This window comes from Cebus imitator, unplaced genomic scaffold, assembly GCF_001604975.1.
Source record: "Cebus imitator isolate Cc_AM_T3 unplaced genomic scaffold, Cebus_imitator-1.0 Scaffold22, whole genome shotgun sequence".
NCBI lineage: Eukaryota > Metazoa > Chordata > Mammalia > Primates > Cebidae > Cebus > Cebus imitator.
The window spans coordinates 8,761,763-8,786,811 of record NW_016107337.1 but is presented as its reverse complement, the minus strand read 5'-3'; the positions used below and the strand labels follow the sequence as shown (position 1 = coordinate 8,786,811).

At 35.7% G+C, this 25,049-nt stretch overlaps 1 pseudogene; it reads left to right on the top strand.

The window, feature by feature from the left end:
* Positions 1-849: 849 nt before the first annotated feature.
* LOC108299539 lies at positions 850-2,921 on the top strand (annotated as a pseudogene).
* The last annotated feature ends 22,128 nt before the right edge of the window (positions 2,922-25,049 follow it).

Genomic DNA, 25,049 nt, shown 5'->3' with positions numbered 1-25,049 from the left:
CTGAGTCAGTCTTGGGGTGCAGAAGGGATGCAACAGAACAATTTTCTGAAAAGAAACGGCAATAATTTTAAGAAGCTTCAAAAATTAGTTTTTAACCAAATACTTTTATGAAAGGAACCTCTTTAATTGAGGTGAGTAGATGGATTCAAATATTTCTGTATGATAATTTACAGTATTTTTTGGGGGGAGAGTTATCTGTCTAGCCCTCCGCTTACTGCCCTCATCCAATTTGAATTGCCTATCATGATTATAGTTCTCCCATCCCGAAAATGTCTGCATAACTTTGCCTCTCCTTTGTAGCTTAATTGCCCAATGTGGACACCTGATGGAAACTGGATCAGAGATTTCCAAAGGATTTGCAGTATTAAAATGAGAGACATGGTGACTGGCATTTTTGGCAGCACAATCATGTTAAAGGCAACACTCTCAAGTCGAGTAGTTGATGGGATTCTTACCCCAAGATCCCAAGGGCTTCCTAAGTTCCTGTAGTCTAAATCTGAGTTAAGGTTCAACACTATTTCACAAATTGTTTACATTCTTTTCATTTTTCTGTGCATTGTTTACTCATGTCCTTTGCTCATTTAGAAACGTAGGTCTGCTTTCAAAACAGATGTATCTAATTAGTGAGAACTCGTTTTCTACATCATGTAGTAACTGAGAGTCATCATAATAGTAATAGAGCCATCTAAATTCAAAAGCTTGACATTATCTCAGATTCTTCTCAACTTCTCACACCAAATCTTATGAGGCCCTAAGGCTATTCTTGTGCTTCAGTCTGAGCACCCGGCAGAAAACCGAAGACAGAAGGCTCTCCCATCAGCACGCGGAGAAGAATGGGGAGGCAGCAACATGAAAGAACGTGATATGGAAAACGAGCTTTTGGATTACGACAAAGAGGAAGAGCCCCAGTCTCCTCAAGAGAGCATGCAGGCTACCCCTAAAAAAGACATAGAGGGATCCTACGTTTCCATCCACAGTTCTGGCTTCCAGTACTTTCTGCTGAAGCCAGAGCTCCTTCGGGCCATCGTGGACTGTGGCTTTGAGTATCCATCTGAGGTCCAGCACAAGTGCATTCCCCAGGCCATCCTGGGCATGAACGTCCTGTGCCAGGCCAAGTCTCAGATGGGCAAGACGCCAGTATTCGTGCTGGCCACCCTGCAGCAGATCGAGCCCATCAACAGACAGGTTTCGGTCCTGGTCATGTGCCACACGAGGGAGCTGGCTTTCCAGATCAGCAAGGAATATGAGCACTTCTCCAAGTACATGTCCAGCGTCAAGTTGTCTATGTTCTTCAGGGGCCTCTCCATCAAGAAGCATGAAGAAGTATTGAAGAACTGTCCGCATAATATTCCATGGTGTATATGTGCCACATTTTCCCTGTCCAGTCTATCATCGATGGGCATTTGGGTTGGTTCCAGGTCTTTGCTATTGCAAACAGTGCTGCAATGAACATTCGTGTGCACATGTCCTTATAGTAGAACGATTTATAATCCTTTGGATATATACCCAGTAATGGGATTGCTGGGTCAAATGGAATTTCTATTTCTAGGTCCTTGAGGATCTCCACACTGTCTTACACAATGGTTGAACTAATTTACACTCCCACCAACAGTGTAAAAGTGTTCCTATTTCTCCAAATCCTCTCCAGCATCTGTTGTCTCCAGATTTTTTAATGATCGCCATTATGCAGCCATCAAAAACGATGAGTTTGTGTCCTTTGTAGGGACATGGATGAACCTGGAAACCATCATTCTCAGCAAACTGACAGAAGAGCAGAAAATCAAACACCACATGTTCTCACTCATAGGTGGGTGTTGAACAATGAGAACACATGGACACAGGGAGGGGAGCATTACACACTGGGGTCTGTTGGGGGGAAATGGGGGAGGGATGGTGGGGGGTGGGGAGTTGGGGAGAGATAGCAAGGGGAGAGATGCCAGATGTAGGTGATGGGGAGGAAGGCAGCAAATCACACTGTCACGTGTGTATCTATGCAACAATCTTGCATGTGCTTCACATGTACCCCAAAACCTAAAATGCAATAAAATAAATAAATGGGAAAAAAAAAAAAAGAACCGTCCTCATGTTGTGGTGGGGACCCCAGGCCACATCCTGGTGCCTGGGCCGAACAGGAGCTTCAGCCAAAAGAACACGAAGCCCTTTGTGCTGGAAGAGTGCGACAAGATGCTGGAGCAGCTAGACATGCGGCGGGACGTGCAGGAGATCTTCCGCCTGACGCCGCGCGAGAAGCCGTGCAGGATGTTCAGCACCACCCTGAGCAAGGACATTGGGCCTGTGTGCAAGAAGTTTATGCAGGGTCCCATGGAGGTGTTTGTGGATGACGAGACCAAGCTCACCCTGCACGGACTGCAGCAGTACTGCCTCAAACTCAGACACTGAGAAGACCCGCAAGCTTTTCGAACTCCTGGACGTGCTGAAGTTTAACCAGGTGATAATCTTCATCAAGTCAGCGCAACGCTGCATGACCCTGTCCCAGCACCTTGTGGAACAGAAAGAACTTCCTGGCCTTCACAATCCAGTGGGACATGGCCCAGGAGGGGGCCTGTCACTCTATCAGCAGTTCAAGGTTCCAACTGTGGATCCTGGCGGCCACCAATCTCTTTGGCTGAGGGATAGAGACTGAGCGATTCAACCAACATCGCCTTTACGACATGCCTGAGGACTTAGACACCTACCTGCACTGCATGGCCCGGCGGGTCGCTTTGGCACCAAAGGGCTAGCCATCACTTTTGTGTTTGACGAGAATGATGCCGAAATCATCAATGACATCCAGGACTAGTTTAAAGTTATTGTGCAGAGCTTCCAGAGGAAATTGACATCTCCACGTACATTAGGCAGAGCCGGTAACCACCATGTGCCCCGCCAGTCCAGAGCTGCCAACCCGGAGCCTCCTGCATGCAGCTTCACCTCTCCTTTCCAGGCGCCACTCTTCAGAAGCTATGCATTATGTAAGAATAAACTTGTATTACAGAAAAATAAAATAAAATGTGATTCGTAGCCCATTCCCAGCTCTAGGTCACTATGTTGATTTGGGTCCCAGTCCCCTCTCCTCTCACAGAAACAAAGAATTTCCCAAGAGATCTTTGAAACTTGAGATATTTGTCTTTGGTACACATTCAAATTCATTAGAATATTTATTTCTAAAAACCAATATTAATTTTGTGATTTTCTTACTCTAAAAATCCCCATTGCTTTTCAGCTGGATTGAGTCTTTGATCCTACTTAAGGCTTTTAATGCAGGTCTCCCTTTCTACCTTTATTTGTGTCCATTCTCTCCATCTCCACCTTCACATGAGCTGTATGTACAGCACCATTCTTCTACTTCTTGCCTACACTTGCCTGGTGGCTTTATACAGTCTTCCTCTGCCTATGACGAATCTATCTCTATTCTCTGTCTGATCAACTCAGATCTGGTTCAAATGTCATTTTCTTGGTGATTTTTCTCAATAGCCAGATATTTCCCTCAATTCTGCTACTATAACAGTTTTAACATAATATTAGTAGAGCTGTTATCCTGTTGTTTCTCCATCATTTGTTTACATATCATTCTCCTGCTTAACTAGCACATTGGATTTTTTAGGATATCAAAACCCTATCTTCTTTTTCCACTTTGCTTTTCTTTCATGTTACTACTGTTCACTAGTATGTGTGCAGTAAATGCTTGTTTAATATGAATAACTGAAGGAAAGAGGAAAGTAATATATTGTAAATTGTAAAAAGACTACCCAATTGTGGGTAAATATATTTGCAATATAAGATATAATTTTTACTTGCAAAGAAAATATCAATGCACTTTATCTAATTTCTTTTTTGTTACTTATTTGAAAGAATACGATTTACTTTTTCCACTATGGAAATTTTCATCAAAATTACAATATTAAAATTAAAAAATAAATTTACCAGTATGTTGAAATTATTATATATTTTGAGGATAGTTTCTACCACTATTTTCAATTAATTTATTATACACTTTAATACCCAGTCAAAGAGGTTTCATTGTACTGATTGAAACCATTCAAATGTAAACTAGGTGAAACATTGTTTTAAATGATTCAGGATGTGTTCTATGTATTTGCTAAAGATTTTTCATTTGCTTAACACTTTCAATCAAATAGATAATCCATGTTTTTTTGTTGAAAGAAAAAAAAATCTTGTCTGTTCTCTGTATAGTCTACAACATGAGCATAATCCAAAAGTCTTGATGACATAATAATTGCATTCAAAAAATAGTTTCCAGAATTAAAAACTTTGGTTCTTAAGATCAAACAATACCATTGAAGGTGGTTTGTTATTTCTTACAGCATTGTTTAAAATGATTCCTTTATTTTTCTAAAATAGCCCCACTTTTTCCTTACTGACATTTTGTCAGCAGGATGTTTTCTTGTCATTTTACTTTGCACTATGCAGCATATACCGCCTTCATGACCTTTGCTCTCTACTCTAGTGTAAGAATTCAATAAATTCAAACTCTAAGATTAGACTCTCAGCTGATAATTATTAGCAGTTATAGAAGTTTCTTAATTTCAAATCTAGTTTTAGGCAGTCACAGTGTTGAATGATGAGAATTTGATATCAAATGAACTGGGTTTAATAATCAACTCTGCCACATCCTAGCGTTAATTTAATCTTTCTAAATCTCAGTTTCCTTATCTATCAAATAGACATTTCACAGAGTCTAATTAAATATAATGCTGTCTTTGATGGTGAAGCACTATGTAATCTAACTTTATTTTTATTTTGCCCATTACAATAATATTAACAAGTTGTAGAATGTTATTCCTAATGAAGTGACATATACATGTTTATTGTTCTCCTAATATATAATTTTTTAAAAAAGGTATATGGAATATATGGACTGAAAAACATGTTCAAATCTTATAACAAGTTCCATTGAGAAGTGATCCAATGGGAAAAGCAAATGAATAAAGAATGAACTTATGCATTATTTTACTTACTTCTACACATATTCAACAAACGTTTACTGAAGAAATACCTTTGTGTTAAAATATTTTGAATGGGGTGGTCTGTAGAACACAAGGTTTTCAAAAACAGGAAAGTCCTTACTTTCTGGAAGTGTGCAATTTGATAACTAATTCATCTCTATTTATTATTAGAATCATTAATTCAACATTTACCTTTTCTCAACCATCAATTTATCTGTCATGCATTTGACTGAGTATTCAATTTCAGTCAAATGACTAATACTTTTACTGTATCTGAAATATACTTTTTACTACAGTAGAGTAATTGTAAAACAATAATTGAGCTACCAGCATTAAGTTAAAATATAATAGGTGCCTCTCTGGTAAATTTGTAATAGAGACGTTCCTTAAAGTATTTAAAAAATTGGGGACAACTATTTTATATTCGGTCACAGTGTAAGGCAAAAACTATTTACACTTTTTAGAAGCCTGTTTCTGTTGAGGTTTGAGGCTCATAAAACTCACCCCTTATTTTTGTGCAAGTTGTCAAACAATGGAAACATAAGACATAAAAATCGTATAGATGAGATCAGTATGTCAGCTTTATATTTCAAAAGTTGGGAAAACATGGCTTAAATCTGCAGGCAATTAGGATTTCTAACACTTTTACTTTTGCATGTATCCACCCTAAATTGGATGCTTTCTTCCTTCATTGTAAGTCCTTTAAGGGTAAATCCTGCCTTGTAGAACTGCTGCAATGAAGAAGCAGACACTGGAGCATCCTGAGGACAGATTCTCAGAGGGGAGAAAAATGGAAGGAACAGAATCATGTTGTCCCTGTTCCTTCTAAATTCACTAGTTAGTGAATTCACCTCTTTCCCTTTAGAAATGAAGACAAATCCGTCTGTCTTCTAACCTGAGGAGGAGGAGTTACATGATTCCTCCAAACATTACCTTATAGTTTTTCATGCCCTCAAGAGTGATACATAAGGGATTTTGTTTAAAAAACAAAAATACCTTTGAACATTCTGAATCTTTTACGATTTAGATTTGAGCCACATGGTCTGTGATAATGGGTTTGGTAGCCTTTACAATCCAAGGTAGCCTTTAAAATTTTTATTTAAAAAAAATCCTATGATTTCAAATGTGCAAAAATTTATAAAATACAATGAAACATGTTTATAGATGAGGAATTTAAGGTCCACAGATTTCAAGCCACTTGGTTGAAGACATACATAATCATTTCTCTACTAAACTGAGTCTTACCAATCACTAGAGTCCCAGTGCCTAGCATAGTGTCTGGCACTCAGCTATGTTTGTTGAATAAATGAATGAGTGAATGAATGCATAAATGAGGAGGCATGGTTTTAATACTGATTTTCTTCATAACCTAGGTCTATTTTTATTATATGACTTTTTTTGGTGTGGCAAGAAAAAAGAAAACCAGAATCTTCTCTGCACAATTGAGAAAGAACAGAAAATTTGTATAGATATTTCTCAAATGAGCCTTGAAGATTTATTATGACATGGTTAAAAACATTATTATAGCTATGATTACTCATCGACCATAATTATAACTGTGTTTTCCTACTTTTATTGAATTAAATAAGATTTATCATTAAGATTATCCTTAAGATTAATCAACTACTGATAATTCATTAATATTTATCAACAGTTTAGAAGTTCTCTATGGCCTTCTAAAAGAAATATTATTTAGACATTATCAAACAACACATGTCTTCACTAGGAAATAAAATACTTATAAGTGAATAATTTAAACATTTAAAAAATTCCGAACTTCTGCTTTAGAAATAACGTGTTAGTTACCCGTAGAGAACTATGGAAACTTGTTTTCATAACCTTAGTTGTTTTAGGCAAGAACTCTGAAGTGTCTAAGGTTCGATTGTACTTGCAAGCTTACAAGTTAGCTGCTACAGTTCCTAGCATGATGGCAGAAGACCTAAGATTCCTATGTTGGAGACGAAGGACGTTTATTACTCATGGGCAGCAACTAGCATGGGATTATTTCTTTCTTCCTTTCTTTGTTTATTTTTAATCAGATCTTGCCTATTTGTGTCAAGTCTCCCAGGAGACCTAGAGAGATGTTTACATAAGCAATGAATTATGTTACAGGAGAGTAATCTTGAGTTTAGGGAATCTGGATTTTTGTAATGTGCAGTACACATACCCATTTTTTACTCTGGAGAATGTATTATGTCTAATCCCTAAAGCTATAAGCACACTTGCACTTACTCCAGAGGAAACTACTATTTCTGTTTTTCAAGGCTATTTGCTACACGAGCATTGATGAGAAGATAATCTGGAACAAATGGTGTCACTGCCTCTGTAAGATGTGCAGAAATGTGAGAGACTCATAGAAAATTGTATCTTAATAGTTTTCTGTTGATTTAAGGCAAGGTACATAAGTGAAATGCCTTTAATATTTATTGAAAACCTAGGTCTATAAAACAGTATTAGATAATTAGACACTGTAGGATACACAGTGATGAGAAAGCCACAGCCTAGGAATTCAGGCATGTACACACAGATATACTTTTAACGCAATGGCATAAATGTTTCATTCGAGGCAAGGTCACATAGCAGTTAATAGTTTGAGCTTGATGTCAAAGATGCTGGAATCGCTATAGTACAGTAGTTGAGAATTAGGGATAAACTCCTTGAGTTTAAATCTCAGCCCCATTGATTACCATTTGATACCCAGTGTTTACCCTCTTTTGCTGTTCAGTTTCCTCATTGTTGAAATTTATATTGTACCTACCTCGTAGAGTAGTTAAGGATTAATGACTTACTATGGGAGAGAGCCTAGAACAGTCTCTAGAGCATACTATCTGCTCAATAAAGGTTAGCTTTATAAGACCTAACTTCTTTTAGTTTCTCATTGTAAACTTAAGTTACTTAACTTTCACTGTGAGTCACATTTTTCTTACCTATAAAATGAGAGTGATAATATCTCATTGGCTGACTATGAGTCATAAGTTAAAAATGTATTGAATGTGCTTAATAAAGACTTAAAAACTGTTAGCTGCTATTATTAATAGAGGAGCATATACTACATGTAATTCAAGGGATAGATTTGGATTTTTCTTTCTACCTTTTCAAATGTCTTTCACTTAGTCACAGCTGGGGAATAATGTAAGGTGGTGGGGGCAAAACTGTACTATACAGTAAGACCTGCTTCTATTCTTGATTTTGTCACTAATTCATTTATTCCAAAAATGAATTGGCAAAAGATAAATAGGACAGAGTCCCTTGCCTTTAAAAATCTCACAGTAGTGGGTCAAGCCACTTTCATTCTTCCACATAGCTCCGAGGAAGCAAATGTGATCAGGAGGTGGTTTCTGACCTGGGTCATGAAAGATTAGTTGGGAGTTGGGACAATGTGAACAAAGGCACAGAAAGACCAAAAAAAAAAAAAAAAAAAGCAGTCTGTTTTGAGAGAACAGTAACAAATTCTTCAGTTTAGCCACCTTAGAGTCTGAAGGGACAGGTTGGGTTGATCAATGGAAGCAGGGGAGCGAAGGATCTAAGTGCCAATTTCAGGGTTTTCAGGGTTTAACCTTAATTCCATAGGCCCTGTGAAACTATTAATGGTGCTGCTGCAGCTGCTAAGCTAAGCTGAGCCAAAAGCAGGACACTTAGAGAAAAGTCATATTCTCAGTCTGTTGAAAGTGGAGATGAAACTGACCCAACCTTTTTTCCCTTATATTAACAAGTGAGAAGTGCTCCAAACTTAATAAACACTAGAAAGAACCATCAATCACCACATGAAGCCACTTAATCATCCCTAATTGCTATGATAGGTAACACTACCTGTATAAGGCCCTAAAATATAAAGGCTAAACATTGACTTAGAGAAAAGAGGAGCATCTAGAGTTAAAGTCACACTCCGTGTTAGTAAGCATGGAGTGTGACCAAGTGTTTAGAAGGGAATTGCCTTGATGGTTATAGGACTGTTTATGCACCCCTGCAAGCCACGAGGACCTGCAGCGATTCTATTTAGCTATTTAACATTAAAAATACTGCTCGGTGGGAGCGTCCTTCTTGGCACAGGAGACATTTGATCAAATGTTTACATGGCTTTACAATATTTAGCAGTGTTAGGTATTGAATTGCCAACTACGTGAATTTTATTGTAATGCTGTTACATCAGTCCCCAAACTCTAGCAAAAAATATTCTCATTAACTGCTATTACCTTCATCAAACACATAACCTCTCGACAGGGCTCTAGCTCCCTAGGCAAGCCCATCATCAGCCCCCTTACTTCAAGCAAGTGCATAAGCACCAGCTGTCAACGGCGCTTTCAATCCAGCTGTCAAGCCAGGTGTGGTAGGCCCTGTGCTGCACTCTGATGTTAATGATGGATTAATTAAGGCGGTGTGTGTATTCATGCAGTCGAATCTGGAGAGCAGTTTGTGTACTCCTTTTGGCTAGGGTTTTACTGTAGTCCTCAGTGTATTCCTTGCGGGCCTTCTCTCAACTTGCCAACAGGTCTGTATACTGGATTCAAAAGCAAACAATCAGCTTATCTGAACTAAAAACAGAGAAACCCATGACTAATTCACCAAAGCTTGTGATCTTGACAGAGAAAGCACAGCACACTTGACAGATCCATAAAAAGGGATGGAGGTGTTCTTTTCTCCTTACTTTTGCGGAGTAGATCAATCTGTAGGTATATTGCTTATGCTTCATAAACAAATGACATGTTATTCAGAGCTCATCAGATAATAGGATTTTGATACATTTAAATGTTTTCTAAAAATATGTGTATTTTTTGTATTTGTGCAGGATGGCAATAATGACATTATTGTCCTTTGGAGTTGCTCCTTCCCCGTTATTAGTTGTCTTTTTGGTTACCAATTAAGTTCCTTCTCTCGAGGCAATCTTTATGTCTTTGACTACAGAGTTTTTATTTTTTATTTTCAACTTTTATTTTAGGTTCAGGGGGTATATGTGCAGGTTTGTTACATGAGTAAATTGCATGTTTCAGGGGTTTTGAGTACAGAGTATTTCATTCCCCAGGTAATAAGCATTGGCTACAGAGTTTTTTGTTTGTTTGTTTGTTTTCTGAGATGGAGTTTCACCCTTGTTACCCAGGCTGCAATGCAATGGCGCTATCTCGGCTTACCGCAACCTCCGCCTCCTGGGTTCAGGCAATTCTCCTGCCTCAGCCTCCTGAGTAGCTGGGATTACAGGCAGGCGCCACCATGCCCAGCTAATGTTTTGCATTTTTAGTAGAGATGGGGTTTCACCATGTTGACCAGGATGGTCTCGATCTCTTGACCTTGTGATCCACCCACCTTGGCCTCCCAAAGTGCTGGGATTACAGGCGTGAACCACTGTGCCCAGCCGCTACAGAGTTTTAAGCTACTACCTCTGTCTTACTCACCACTGGTGGTGTCCTATCTGTTAACATATTTCTTAGGGCTTGGAGACCTAGTACCTATGGATTCAAATGCTTTGATCCCAGTGTAGATTTCATTATATTTTGGCTGAGAAATGCAGACTTTCTTTTTGTAGATGGAATAATAACCATGTTAGCAATAATACTAGTAATAATAGCTACAATTCACTAAGCACCTGCTATGTGCTGAACTCTTTGTGGAATATGTACCTAATCTTACAAACATATTAGCATATATGATCATATTTATTCATGCATTTCAGAGAAGAAGTTAAAGTTTGGAGAAATTAAATAATTTGCCCAGAGTTGTGCAGCTCATAATGATGAATTGAATGCATTTGGAAGGAATAGATATGGAAGAATCATTAGGGATTCATCAGGGAGAAAAACAGGGAAACTGTCAGGAAGCAAACCTAGGAAATGAACAGCACAGAGGCTGATAAGCACAATGCCTGTTAGGAAACAATTAGAACCTGGCGCTGCTGCAGGACACAAACCTAGAGTAGAGAGATAGGATCGGGTAGGACAGAGAAAATGTCATGGTAAGGCGTTTGAGCTTGACTTTATTCTCTTCACAGAGAAGAATGGGTGAAAAGACATGATCAATTTCAGTTTTGAGCAATAATGGCAATGAGAATGCATTGAGGTGAGAGTGTCTGTTAAGAGAATGGCATTAAGAAATTATACCATTCATATATACTCTATACCAGTGGTAGAAAGTAAAGCACAGAGGTGAGCTTTGCATATTCATTGCAGTACAGTCTGCTCTAGGAAGCTGTTAGACTAGAAATATGTCATATAACTAAACACACCAGTACTTGCCTCTTCATAAAACAGCTAACATCTGAGTGACTAATGCATGCCAGGCCCTGTTTTAAGTACGTTAGGGGTATTAACTCATTTGATCCTCACCAAAAGCCTGTGAGGTACACATATTAAAATGGAGGGATGGGTGATGAAGCCACAGAGATTCGTTTCCAGGTTTTCTATTTTGACAACAGAATGAGGTGTTATTTTAGGAAGATACTTTATTTTATATTATTTTATTGGTTTTATTGTTATAATTACCTGTTGTAGTTTATCACCCAGGAACATTTATAATGCTCTTTACATCATATATTTATATATATATAATTGTCAATAACAAGGTGTTTCGTTTGGGAACTCTCAAGGTTTAGGAGAATTCCTGGGACAGCAGTTTTTTTGTTGAAGTTTAACATTTAGGTAATGACAATTAGATCATATCATATCTGGATATCAAGGAAATTTTTTATATACTACCTCCCAAGTTCTCACCAGAAAAATAAATTCTCAATGGCTTGAATGTGCACTACTGTCAAATGGATTTAAAACAGAGTGAAGGGACCCTAAGCAAAGGGTAATGATAGCAATAATAATGATAAATGGCAATGCATTGAGTTAGGACCAGCATGCACACTTGGCTGCTTTTATTTAAGATGTCTTGGTAATGTTAAAGCCGCAAAAAGCATTAATACATGTGTATGCAGTGTTGTAATGTGAAATCATTTTGCAGAAATCTTGGTCCTTGCTGAATGTAATTATATGTTGCTATTGTTATGTAATTAAAGTTTTAAAAATAACCATTAATTAGCCTGCAGAATATATCAACTATCACAGATATTTCAAGAACCTTCTTTGGTTGTTTATTGTTATGCAAACTATGACCACTAAACTGCCAGAGTGAACAAACCTTAAGTTTTTAAGGTGAAAGAAAAAAAGAAATGGAAATGGACTTCAGTTCCAGCTAATGATGTTAATTTTTTTTTGCAACATATAGATTTCCCAGATAACAGCTACACGTATTTAAACGTGCAATCTATGTTAATCAGCTTGTGCATAACTTAAAATAGTTATAACAGACAGACACATAAAAGTGAATTTAAAAACAAAAATGTACCTATTTTTTAAACAGAAGATTGGCTATAAAATAAAATTAGTGGGTATATGCAAGTCGTCTTTGCTCTGACTTCATAATTTGTAACGGTATTCAGCTTGACAATGTTTACACTTGTTAATGACTTCCTTTATGAGTAATAATTGATCTACTTCATTATCATATTAAATCCTTGATCATATGCCATTATGTTTGATGTAATAAATGATCTGTGTGATTTTTAGCGTAATGAACTAATTAGACTAATTAAAATCAATATGTGTGCCAATATTATACTTTGAATCCAAATGCTCCTTCTAACTGTGCTGGCTTAAAATCAGCAACTCAGTAAAAAGGATCTAATGCTGATTTATGAGCACTTGAGGAACATGAGGCAGAATAAATTGCTTGTGGTAGTAGAGACAGCATTAGTGAAGTATAAGATACTAAGTGCATTGTAAGGTCAGCAATAAGGGTGTACTTACACATGTAGTTATATGGCACCTTAAGCCTCCTCTTAATATATCAGAACATACTAGTAAAATTATTTGGTTTAAATGCCAGCTCTTTCAGTCTACTCTTTTTTATAAAAAATGTTGCAAAAATGCAAGTATTCCAACTGTGTAATCAGCCTATTTTCTAATGAAAATATATGTATGAAGTTTGATAAATGTTTTTAAACAATTGATTTATATTCTGTAAGAGTGAAGAAAACACATTCCAAAGCAAAGATTAAATAAGATCAATGTGTAATTATAGAACTTTAAATCATCATTGTTCATTCAGAAATCTGTATAAATTTTAAATGATAATTTTGGAGAACCAATACATTCTTCAAAACTAAGTTAAATCATTTCTAAGAAGAAGTTTTGCCTAAGCCAATAACAGATCTTCAACTTAATGCTTACCAAAATATGTCCTTTATTTCCCCAAATTTTTATTGTATTGATTAATGGTTATTGAATTTCTAGAGTATAAACTCCACAAGGACAGAGAACACACCTCTGATTCTTCCCTAGGTAGTTTTAACATAGTGCCTTGTACACAGACAGCAAAATAGGTTTCGTTTAATTTTCTTTAAAAAATATACATAATTTAGTTTGCTGTTTCAAAAGTTTAAGTAAATTTTAGATTATTTTAATGGAAACTAAATATTGTAACTCATAAGTCAATAAGTAGCTGCATAAAAGTTTAAAATGAGATAGCCATATTTTTCTACAGAGCCTGGCACATATATTTTGCGTTTATTTCCCTTGAGAGCCAGCAGAAATTTGTAGTCACAAAAGGGAGTGGAACTGGAATGTGGAACTCTGGATTGAATGATTCTAGGACAGATCAAAGGTTACTCAGTTGTTCTTTCTTACTGATATAAGAGTTTATTATCTATGCTAGTAAATTGAGATGGTATAAAATATCTTTGGATAATTTTCCTGACAGGTTTGTTTTACCTATGTCTTCTAATGATCCAAATATAGGTAGGCATTTATTGTGAGAAGCTGATTTATCTTTGGGAGAGTAATCTTTAGTGATTTGACTGTGAGGCAACATAAATGAGATTCTCAAGGCATTTTCTCCAGTCCACTCAGAGCCTTGTTTCTTTTATTTTTTTTCCTTCACATGCCCCATAGCTTCAGCTCATCATTTATTTAAACATATACACATATTAATTGAGAATTTATGGAAGCACTATAGGTCCTCAGACAGAGCACAAGTTTCCTGATCCTAAGCCATTTCTCATCTAAGAAGAAAGGTAAGACATGTACATACATAGCTCTAATCTAAAGTGATATGTGGTAAATCTTGGAAAGAGCTTCAAATAAATTGCAAATAGAAATTTAAGATCAGCTGATGACTTCTGGCAGCGTGATTTGGGGAAGCTTTGTAATAAAGGTGGCATTCAAACTGAACTTTGATGGCTGCAATGAATTTTGTCAATCTGGGATGAATAGTGACCACTCTAGAGAGAATGAAACACATAATCTTCCTATTCCTAAATAAGGTGAACTATTATAATCTAGACCAGCTAGCTGGGTAGGGACAGCAGTCTAAATGAGCACAAAGATGAATTTAGATTAGCCCTTCCTACTGTTTTCAAATACTTGAAACAACTGTAAATTTTATAAATAAAGTGGTATTTAACAGAGATCCTAAGTAATTTTTAAAGGTGAGGTATAAGTAATATGACAGGTTGTTAAGAGCTTCTAGCATATAATGAGAGTCTTATGAAGTACATTTTTAAGGTATAAATTCTAATTTTTTATCACATAAGAAAAATGCAGTTGACTAGATTTCCTTGGCAGTGGAGAGCGGGGATGAATGATATCAATATATACATTAAAAGGAGTGTTATTTTTTTTTAATATATATTTTATTGCATTTTAGGTTTTGGGGTACATGTGACGAACATGCAAGATTGTTGTATAGGTACATACGTGGCAATGTAGTTTACTGCCTTCCTCCCCATCACCTATATCTGGCATTTCTCCCCATTCTATCCCTTCCCAACTCCCCACCCCCACTTTCCTCCCCTAGATCCCCCCTACAGACCCCAGTGTGTGATGCTCCCCTCCCTGTGTCCATGTGTTCTCATTGTTCAACAGCTGCCTATGAGTGAGAACATTCGGTGTTTGATTTTCTGTTCTTGTGTCAGTTTGCTGAGAATGATGGTTTCCACGTTCATCCATGTCCCTACAAAGGACACAAACACATCATTTTTTATGGCTGCATAGTATTCCATGGTATATATGTGCCACATTTTCCCTGTCCAGTCTATCATCGATGGGCATTTGAGTTGGTTTCAAGTCTTTGCTATTGTAAACAGTGCTGTAGTGAACATTTGTGTACATGTGTCCTTATAAAGGAGTGTTCTAACAATGCTCTCAAATCTTAGGCAAAACCCTAGTGCATAACATGGGTAAGCATGGGACATCCTTTCATTGAAACTAGGATATATCCATTCTTTTATTCTTCTTCCTATTTCCTGAAAAAATCCGCAAGCTCCTTATTTCTCCCTTCAACACAGGTTGGAAAAACATGTACAGGGAGTACCATTTAACGTTATGAAATATGGATTTGTCTCAGAGCACCGGCTGCTCCAGAGTGACCACTCAGAAATGTTCTGTTATTACTGTTGTGATTCTCCTCACGTGGAGACTCAGGAGGCTGGAGGCCTCAAGTTCTGACATTGTTGAGCTTTGTGATTTTAAGGCAATAGCTTGACCTGACAAGGTCTCAGCATCCTCATATTTAAAACAGGGGATTTTGAGCTAAGTGATAAACTTTTTTCCCAGTGATGTCATATGATTCTTCTAGTAATAATAGTGTTTAACACTCCAAGAGATATTTGCATTTTTAAAGCATCATTTTTTTTAAAAAAGAGTAATTCTGTGGTGGAATTGAGACAGTGTGACAAATGAAGTAAAAGTATTCAGGTATACAGGGGAAGAGTATTTTGGTTCAGGGGCTCCTGCATAGGCAGACTACCTCTGTCTAAAATCTTCCCTCTTAGAATCATAAAATGTTTCTTTGCCCTATTTAATAATCTTCACAAGTTCCCTAAATTGCTTCTTTTCCTGTTCTTATCTATATGCATCTGTTTTCTTCTATCTATATCTGGCTTTCTCTTGCCCTCATCATCTGTTTCTTGACTGGTGAGGTCCTGGGCTGCAGAGGAAAGAGAAGTATAAGCAAGAAGTTACACTTGACCTGACAATACCTACCTTATTTTTCTAAATAGGCATATCTTCCAATCTAAATGTATTTTTCCAACAGCAAATTTATCAAGTATATGCATTATTAAATCCACAGGGAATAGAGGCTACATTACTTCTGCTTAAATATTTAATGTCTGCACTGTGAATCATTTCACAACTGTTCACTAAAAATCCTGGTTCATTTCTGTGGTTCATTTAGATGTCTTTGACTTGTATCATGGTTGCCAAGAACAAATAGATGACTGACTGTTTTGCTTCTTTGATGTTCATCTCTATTATTTGATTTTAATTGATTAAAACAGGTATAACTGATTTTTAAAAAGACAGTAATACTGTTATACTATGCTAATGGACATTCATGTCCATTCTGCAGGCGGTGGTCTTAAACTTGAAAGAGCTTTGGGCTTGCTTGCAACTTTGGGTTGGCCTCAGGTTTCTACTTATTAGTTGTATGATGGAGAACAACTCACTAAAAAGTGAGGATGATAGTATCTTCTGTCATTCATTTGAAGGATTGTAAAGATTGCATGAAATACTACATGTGAATGCAATTCAGATACTTATAATGGTTCATAAACTCATAAAGATTTGATCATTGTATTAGTCCATTTCATACTGCTAGGAAGAACTACCTGAGACTGGGTAGTTTATGAAGAAAAAAGGTTTAATTGACTCATAGTTGCACAGCTTTAACAGGAAGCATGACTGGGAGACCTCAGGAAACTTAAAATCATGGCAGAATGTGAAGGGAAGCAAGCACCTTCACGCAGTGGCAGGAGAGAGATAGAGAGAGAGACCGAGCAAAAAGGGAAGTGCTACACATTTTTAAAGAACTAGATCTCGGGAGTTCACAATTCACTATCATGAGAATAGCAAGGGGGAAACATCCCTTTGATCCAATCACCTCCCGCAAGGTCCCTCCCTGACATATGGGGATTACAGTTTGACATGAGATTTGGGTGGGGACACACAGCAAAACCATATCAATTATTAAACTTTACTATACATACAACTAGAAAATTTCACCTGCATATTTAAATGTGTTGAACAAAATGCAGATGTTATGCATGTAGGACAGGAAAAATAAAAGCTGAAAATTGCAATCTGTGGAATGGGTGAAAAGAATAAGTCCTGGTCTGTAAGAGAGAGTTGAGTAACAAAAACAATCAAAACAGGAGTTTCCAAGAAAAGTATGTTTTATCTTATTTCTGATTGTTATTAAATGGTATGACTTGAGTTTGCTATATGTTTGTACATTTAAAAATGTTTAAATTTTAATCTCTAATGGCACTTATGCCCAAAATGACCCTTATGAATTATTATAAGTCAAGATTAAAAGACAGAAAATTACCGCATTCTAACAGTGATAATAAAACCATACAAATATACATGCACATACATGTAGTTTAATTTTGAATGGGCAGGTTTTATTTTTACTTTTATGCCAACAAAAATATCCCAATAAATTTTCACCCTACCCACTTCATTTAAAATTATCTTGTGTTTCAGTATTGGAACTTCTGTGGAAGTCAAGGGGCACTTCAGTAATACATCATGTACATCTTTAACATGTCATTTTAATCTCAAGAGGTAGTTTAAATTAAAATATTTTCCAGTTGAACATATACTCTGAATTTAGTAGCATCCCAGTATTGTTACTTTCAAGGAGACATTTTACAAAATGAAACATTCAAACCACAAGCATTTTGCTTGTTTAATGTATTGTCTGTGAATTATAGGAGCAGATTTATTTTTGATGGGGTTCTGTACTTACCTTAATTCATAGTTATCTTTCCTTTCCTCTTTTTGTATGCTAAGCGATATTTTGTGAATCTCTGAAACAAATTGATTTTCGAGTATATTGAGTCATGTAGCTTTCAAAACTCTTTCTTGATGACCCCATTGAAGGACCTGACCTACCTGTATCCTGTGTCCACGAGACTTCATCCTGTCTCAAATGATACTTGTACTTTGTTTACTTGTCTCTTCATATTAGAATCTAAGCTTCTTGAAAGCAGGTTTATGTCTCATTTCACTATTCTTCGTATCTACACTTGTGCCTCACATTTGATAATCAAATAATATTTTTGGAATCATAATGAAATGTAAAATAACATATAAAACATTTTATTTAGATTGCTTCCAGAAAAACCTGAGCTGAAAAAAGAATTCCAGCTTTCTGAGCTTAAACCTATATCTAACAAGTATCAGATTCTTCATGTGTGTTAGCAATAGTATGTTCATATGTTAACTCTAGTGTATCTGTAACACACCTTTTGATTATACATAAAAAACCATGAACTATGTGTAACATATTTCTTGCGGCTATTGTAAAAATCAAAGAGGAATCTCTCAAAAATTACTTTATAAAGGGTAAAATGCTGTTGAAATGTAGTAATAAGTAGAATAAATTAGTAGGAGTAATAGTAGTAATAGTCATCACTGTTTTATTAATGGTACTGGCTTGTTTTAGTGAGACGTTGAATGCTCAAACATTCCAGGCTTGTTATCTCACTATGCATTATCTTATTTACTCTCAGTTTCATATCTGGAATGCCTACTTATCCTCTCCCTTATATTCTTCTCTGCAGTTTTAACCAAGGTTTCATCAAATCTTTTCATGGCATCCTTTAGCAGTAACTTCACAGGATTTTGGTCATCTGATACTAATGTTTTTGACACGTAGTACCTGCCTTTTTTCTGATATTAACAAACTAAACTTTCATTTAAGTCTTGATGGAATCATTAATTAAGCTATACTGCACATATCATGCTTAGGCACTTGAAACAAAGTAGACCAGGTGAATTTTTACATTCTTAGAATAAATGATTTGAGCGGATTCATCTTAGTGTCTTAGTTTGCCCATTGCTCTCGCCACCCCATTCCCTAAGCTTTCCCTGTCTTTTCCAAGCCAGTCCTTCAGCTTTTTTTTTTTTTTTTTTTTTTTTTTTTAATTGTACTTTAGGTTCTGGGGTACATGTGCAGATCATGCAGGATTGTTGCATAGGTACATACATGGCAAGGTGGTTTGCTGCCTTCATCCCTCCATCACCTATATCTGGTATTTCTCCCCTCGTTATCCCTCCCCGCCCTCCCCACCCCGCACTGTCTCTCCTCTAGCCCACCCCAACTGATCGCAGTGTGTGATGCCCCCTTTCCTGTGTCCGTGTGTTCCAATTGCTCATCCACTTATTATCACCCACCTATCAATGATAACATGCGGTGTTAGGTTTTCTGTTCTTGTGTCAGTTTGTGAGAATGATGGTTTCCAGATTCATCCATGTCCCTATGAAGGGCACAAACTCATCATTTTTTTATGGCTGTGTAGTATTCCATGGTGTATATGTGCCACATTTTCTTTGTCCAGTCTATCGTTGATGGACATCAAAAATATACTGTAAAACATTTCATACTTTTCTGATAAACCACCTTTTAGTATAAGTTAATTTTGGTTTTGCAGGACAGAAAAGCCCTAATTGATATTTTCATAGTGTAGTTAACTTTGGTTATGAATAGCAGAAGAACCCTAATGATATTGTTTCTTTTTGCCTAATTAGAATGAGCAGTTAGTATGTGAGTAATTTTTAATTCCTTTTAAATGTTCAAAAGACTTTTACATTGTGTTATTCAGTATATGTGCATACTTATGAAATGCTAAATATGTAATTTATCAATAAATAATGTCTGATTGAAGTAGAAATAGCAGAAACATAAACTTTACATTTTATGGCATATTTCCAGTGCATTTATGCTGTTAGAGAAAATTACTCAAAGTAGTAGAATTGAAAGGCGATTACTTTCACACTTCTATTTTTTCCATGTTTAATAGCAATCAGCAACACAAAATTGCTTTCTTGTCTCAAAACTAATTTTTAGGGGTTTATGGTCCAGTCCTCTTGTGTTTACAAGAAGGTTGCATTTCCAAGTAATTAATAATAAGATCATTAATTGTTTGTTTAGTCACAACATTAATGCAACATTTAGGCTTGAATTTTGAAGCTGGTTTCTAATCAAAATGATAGTTGCAAATTTATTGTCTAATCAGATTTTAGTTTGATCTTTTTCTTGGATAATCCTTTTTTTTTTTGGTGACTACATATATGTGTATGAGGATAGAGAGAAACAAATTATCATTTCAAAAATTATGTTCATAAGCTATGAACAATAGACACCAGCAAAAATAATAATTTCACTTCTAGGTATGATTTCTGGAGACAGTGGATATTTTGTCTAAAGATTAAATGGGCAATATTTTGTAGCTTTTTAAATTACCTATTTGGGAATGTTAAAATATTCTTTTCTGTTTAAAAATGCATGTGAAAATATGCCTCTCAACTTATGTTGAACTTAGTGAAAACGTTCAGTGATTTCGTTTGTTGCCAATGCTATTTTTATACTTGCACTGAGTTATAGCCATATTGTGTTTATTTATGTTATGATGATTAGTATCATTATTTTAAATTTGTGTCTCTTTGCTTGCAGACTTCCTCTTGATTGGTACAGTATGACAACAGGTAATAGATACAATAGCACTAAAACAGTCATCATCGCTGCTGGGATGAGAAACCCCTCCTTTTTGCTTTTTTTAACCTTCCTCAGCTGGAAAGTTTTGACATCTGCTGGTTTGGGACATGGCTGAGCAGCTGTCAGCAGTAGGGTAGCTGCTTTCAGCAGCAGTTGGCGGGATGGCAGGGTGCCAGCTTGTACCATCTGTGCGCCTGACATTTCATTCTAATTAACAGTAGGGTTAATTGTTCTGGCAGGCTCAAATGTAGTGTCTAACATTACCCAAGGGAAACATGTACAAGTGCAGGAGTGGCAGGGAGCTGGGGACAAGCATCGCTAACAAAACCATCGAGGGAGAGTGGTTAACAACTAGTGGTGATTTTACTAGCTGGCCACTTGCAATAAGGCTAAGGTTATTTTTTATTCTGATGAATTATGCCAAGGCTGTAATGATATAGAAGGAATCAAGCTTAGAAAGGCTGAGACTCCTGCCTTAGGGCAATTGTGAGGGAACAATTTGCATGTTATTACTGCATATTCATACCTAATTTTGTTAGGCTTTGCTAATAGAGCAGAATGACAGTATGAAAAATCGAGCAACTGCTTTAGAGGCAACAAAGCCAATGTTTTTTTCCTCCTACACTATGAGTGCTGAATGATCATTTAGATATTTAGTTGCTCAATATGACAAGTCTACCATTTGTTAGCTTGACATATTATAATTTATAAAGCAGTATTCTAATTTTGCTTTTAGTTTATTCTTCTCATTTTATACAGTATTCATGATAGCAATTTGAATGGGGATATTCATAGCTATTGTGTGTAGTTTTGATTCAAATAAAACTATATTTTGTATGAAGTATTGTTTTATGATGTATTAATTTTAATGTTTAAATAGCTTTTTCATATGTTAATATAACATAAACCAAAAGTTGATGAGAAATCCTTATTATGGTGGTGCTCATTCACATTGCTATAGCTAATATCTCAACATTTCCATTATCTGAAGACCTATTTTTAGTGTGGCTTGGACAAAGAAATTGTCATGGGGTGCAAAGCCAAAATCTGCTGTTTTAGAAAAGTGACTGTTTACAGATTCATGGAACTGAGTATTCGATTCTATCTCCTAAGCAGATAATATTCTTAAGAAATTTTAAGCACAGTAGTACATTTTTTATGTTAGCCCACAATGCCTTTTAAAATGTTTTTATGGAAGCTCAAAGAAGACAAAGAATTAGAAAATGTAGCTTTAGAAGACTACATTCTGTTTTCTGATTTATAAGGCCATAGTTATATATTTGATTTGCCTCAATTTGGCATTTGAATATGCATTCATTTCAAATTATAAGCAAACTTGCAATTTAGATTGCTTGTTCTAAGTGTCCAAAAAAGTAGTGAATTAAATGAATGAACTGGAAAAAGAGTTCAGTAGCTTTTCTGGTTAAATTGTAATACAACTTTTACATTTATTTCCCATTTTTTTCAGGGTCTAACATATTTATCTAACAACTTATTCTAAACTTTTATTATGCATAATGTTCAAAGTAAGTTAAAACTTTGCACCATGTTAGTTTGCTTGTGATTTTTTTCTTTCTTTTTTGCTTAAAACAGAACTACTTTCAAATGTGGTTGGTTAAATAATATATATTATAAGATCTTTTCTAACCTGGAATTAAATTTCAAACCATGGGATTACATAAAGACTGCATATTTAAAGCTTAATTATGCAGTAAAATATTAAAAGACTGTAATTCAAACATCATATGATATGGCTTGGTTAATTTATGAGACTAAAATGTTGGCTATTGGTTGGCAATTTCATGGCTTTGGACATAGAAATTTTGTTTCCCACATAAGACATATTCTCTATTTGTACATTTCTGAGTTACAGGGCAAATAGGGACTTTTCTTATGTATATGAGTCATCTCTGCCAATAATTTACTTTGTTACATGTAGTGGTTTTTTTTTCAAAATTTAAACATATTTTTAAAAGGGTGAGGGTTAAAACATCATTTTGTAACCTTATTCTGATATGTCATGAACATTTATGCAATTATAGAACATTTAAGTTGAAATCCTAGCGTTATAATTTTCCTAAAATATACATCAAACTGTTCTTCCCAAAGATAATCAGGTTTCATTACAACGTTTCTTTTTTTTTTTTTTTTCTTAATCCTAATTTTTGAAGGGTAAAAAGCAAAACATTACAAAACAAAACAAAATGCAAAAATAAAAACTCAGAGGCCTGAGTTTAGCTTGTTATACATTGTTCCATGCTGTAGCAGAATGTGTTTCAGGGCCACTGAGATTGAGGTAACTTTGTAGTATTTTTTAGCATATCCCTTCTGTACCACTCTTACTTGAGGAGCTGGGTATTTATTACCTTTTACATTGAACCATTTCATCTCTGAGCATTCTTGACTATAAAGGAGTGAGATACTTTATATGTTAAAAAAGAAGCAATAGAAAGAAACTTGATCTAGAATTAATTTTCTTTCCAAAAATTAATAAACTCCAAATATAACCTATATAGTTAAATTTTTAAAATAAATCAACAGTGTAAACATAGCATAATTTTAATATCATTTGTGAAGCAAAGTTCTTTGCTTTGAATGCATTAACTTTTTTTTTTTTGAGACAGTGTCTCACACTGTCACCCAGGCTGGAGTGCAGCAGTGCAATCTCGGCTCACTGCAGCCTTCACCTCCTAGGTTTAAGCGATTCTCCTGTCTCAGCCTCTCTAGTAGCTGGGATTACAGGTGCGTACCACCACCCCTGGCTAGTTTTTTTTTGTATTTTTAGTAGAGCCGTGATTTCACCATGTTGGCCAGGCTCGTCTTGAACTCATGACCTCAAGTGATCCACCTGCCTCACCCTCCCAAATTTCTGGAATTGAAGGCTGAGCCACTGTGTCTGGCTGAGTGGGTTATCTTTATCTCTATTTTATAACTTAGTCTTCCAAGTGAAAATGCATGGAGCCATTTAATTAAAGAAAATTATTCATCCAAAACAAATAAATGCACCTCTTTTTGATTTTTGAACCACAATCTTGATCTGATCCTCAAGTATACTTCGTCGTCACATTTATCATTATTGTCAATTTCCAGAACTCCTATTACTTGCTTCCCTTCCCATTTTCACCTGCTGGCTACTGTACAAGCAAACACTCAAAGGATGTTGTCCTCATGGCTCAACTCTTAAGGACATTACAATGAAATAAATATATTTGCTTAGTGATTATTATGTTTTAGAAATGGTTCCAAAATTTTGCATGTGTTACTTCATTTAACCCTTACAACAATTCAATAAAGTATTTGTCTTTATTGTCTCCTTTTCTCAGAGGTGGAAATTGAGGCTTAGAGCTCAACAGCGACTTGCCTGTTATTCAGTTAGTTAATGAGGAGCCAGAAGTGCATCTGGAGCTAGTTCTTTAATCATTGTAATAGACACACTATCAAAATACAAGACTTAGAAAGACCTAAATACACAAGAAAACACAGAAAGAAATAAATGTATTTAGTTTACCTATAATGGTAAAAGCATATTTGTAGAGATAATAAAGTCTTAGGAATCATTTTTTCAGAAGCTAAGAATATTCAAAACCAAAGCTTTGTACTTTATACAGCATGTCCAAGATTTGAGAATGCACAAAGAGGTTACTCTGGGTGTTCTTTTAGAAAAGGCCTAGGCATTGTCTAATGAAACGTCTGGGATTATTTGATTGTAAAGGAGTGTGCACATTTGATTAACTTTTTATTGACTAAGCTATTTTACAGCTCAGTAGGGGTAGACATCAGCCTGTAGGCAACAAATAGCAATGCAAATGATTTTTTTTCCATAGCAAGGCAAACAAATTTTGCCTAGTAGAGAAACAATTGATTTTCATGCCATAAAAAAACCCACAAATATCACATTTTATTGCCAAACATGAAAACACCACATTTTAAAAAATTTTATATTAAGTTTTGCATCCATTGGCTAACTCATTTTTAATGTTCTTGACTGTCTATATATATGCATTTTTAAAGTTCCTTTTTGAACCAGTCTTAACATCTTATTGGATTCCTCATTAATTAAAAGGTAGAATAAAATCTTTGGCACATATTTATTTATTATTTGCTTGGGAGATATGCTTATAACTTTTTGAAAATTATACTTTGTTAAGCATTATAAGGTTAAAACAAAAGAAAAAAGAAAGCAAGATGACTACATTTTATTGCATGCCTGCTATGAGTCTAGGATTTGGCTAAACCCTTTCATACCAGAGCTATTTTAATTTTCACCATAACTCTATGTAGCACCTATTAATTTCCCCACTTAGAATTATGAGTCAAAGACTGAGAAGGATTAAATAATAGCTCCAAAGTCCTGTGGACTATGTAGTAACTGAGAGGAGGGAGAGTTTGAATCCAGATCTGTCCTACTCCACAGAGAAACTCCTGTAGATTTTCTAGGCTCAGATTACCTCATAAAAGATAAAACAAAAAGCTGAAATCAATGACTAGTATATAATGACTATCTAGCCCAGGGTAAAGATGCTTTTTTACAGTGAAAGGTAGGTAACTAAC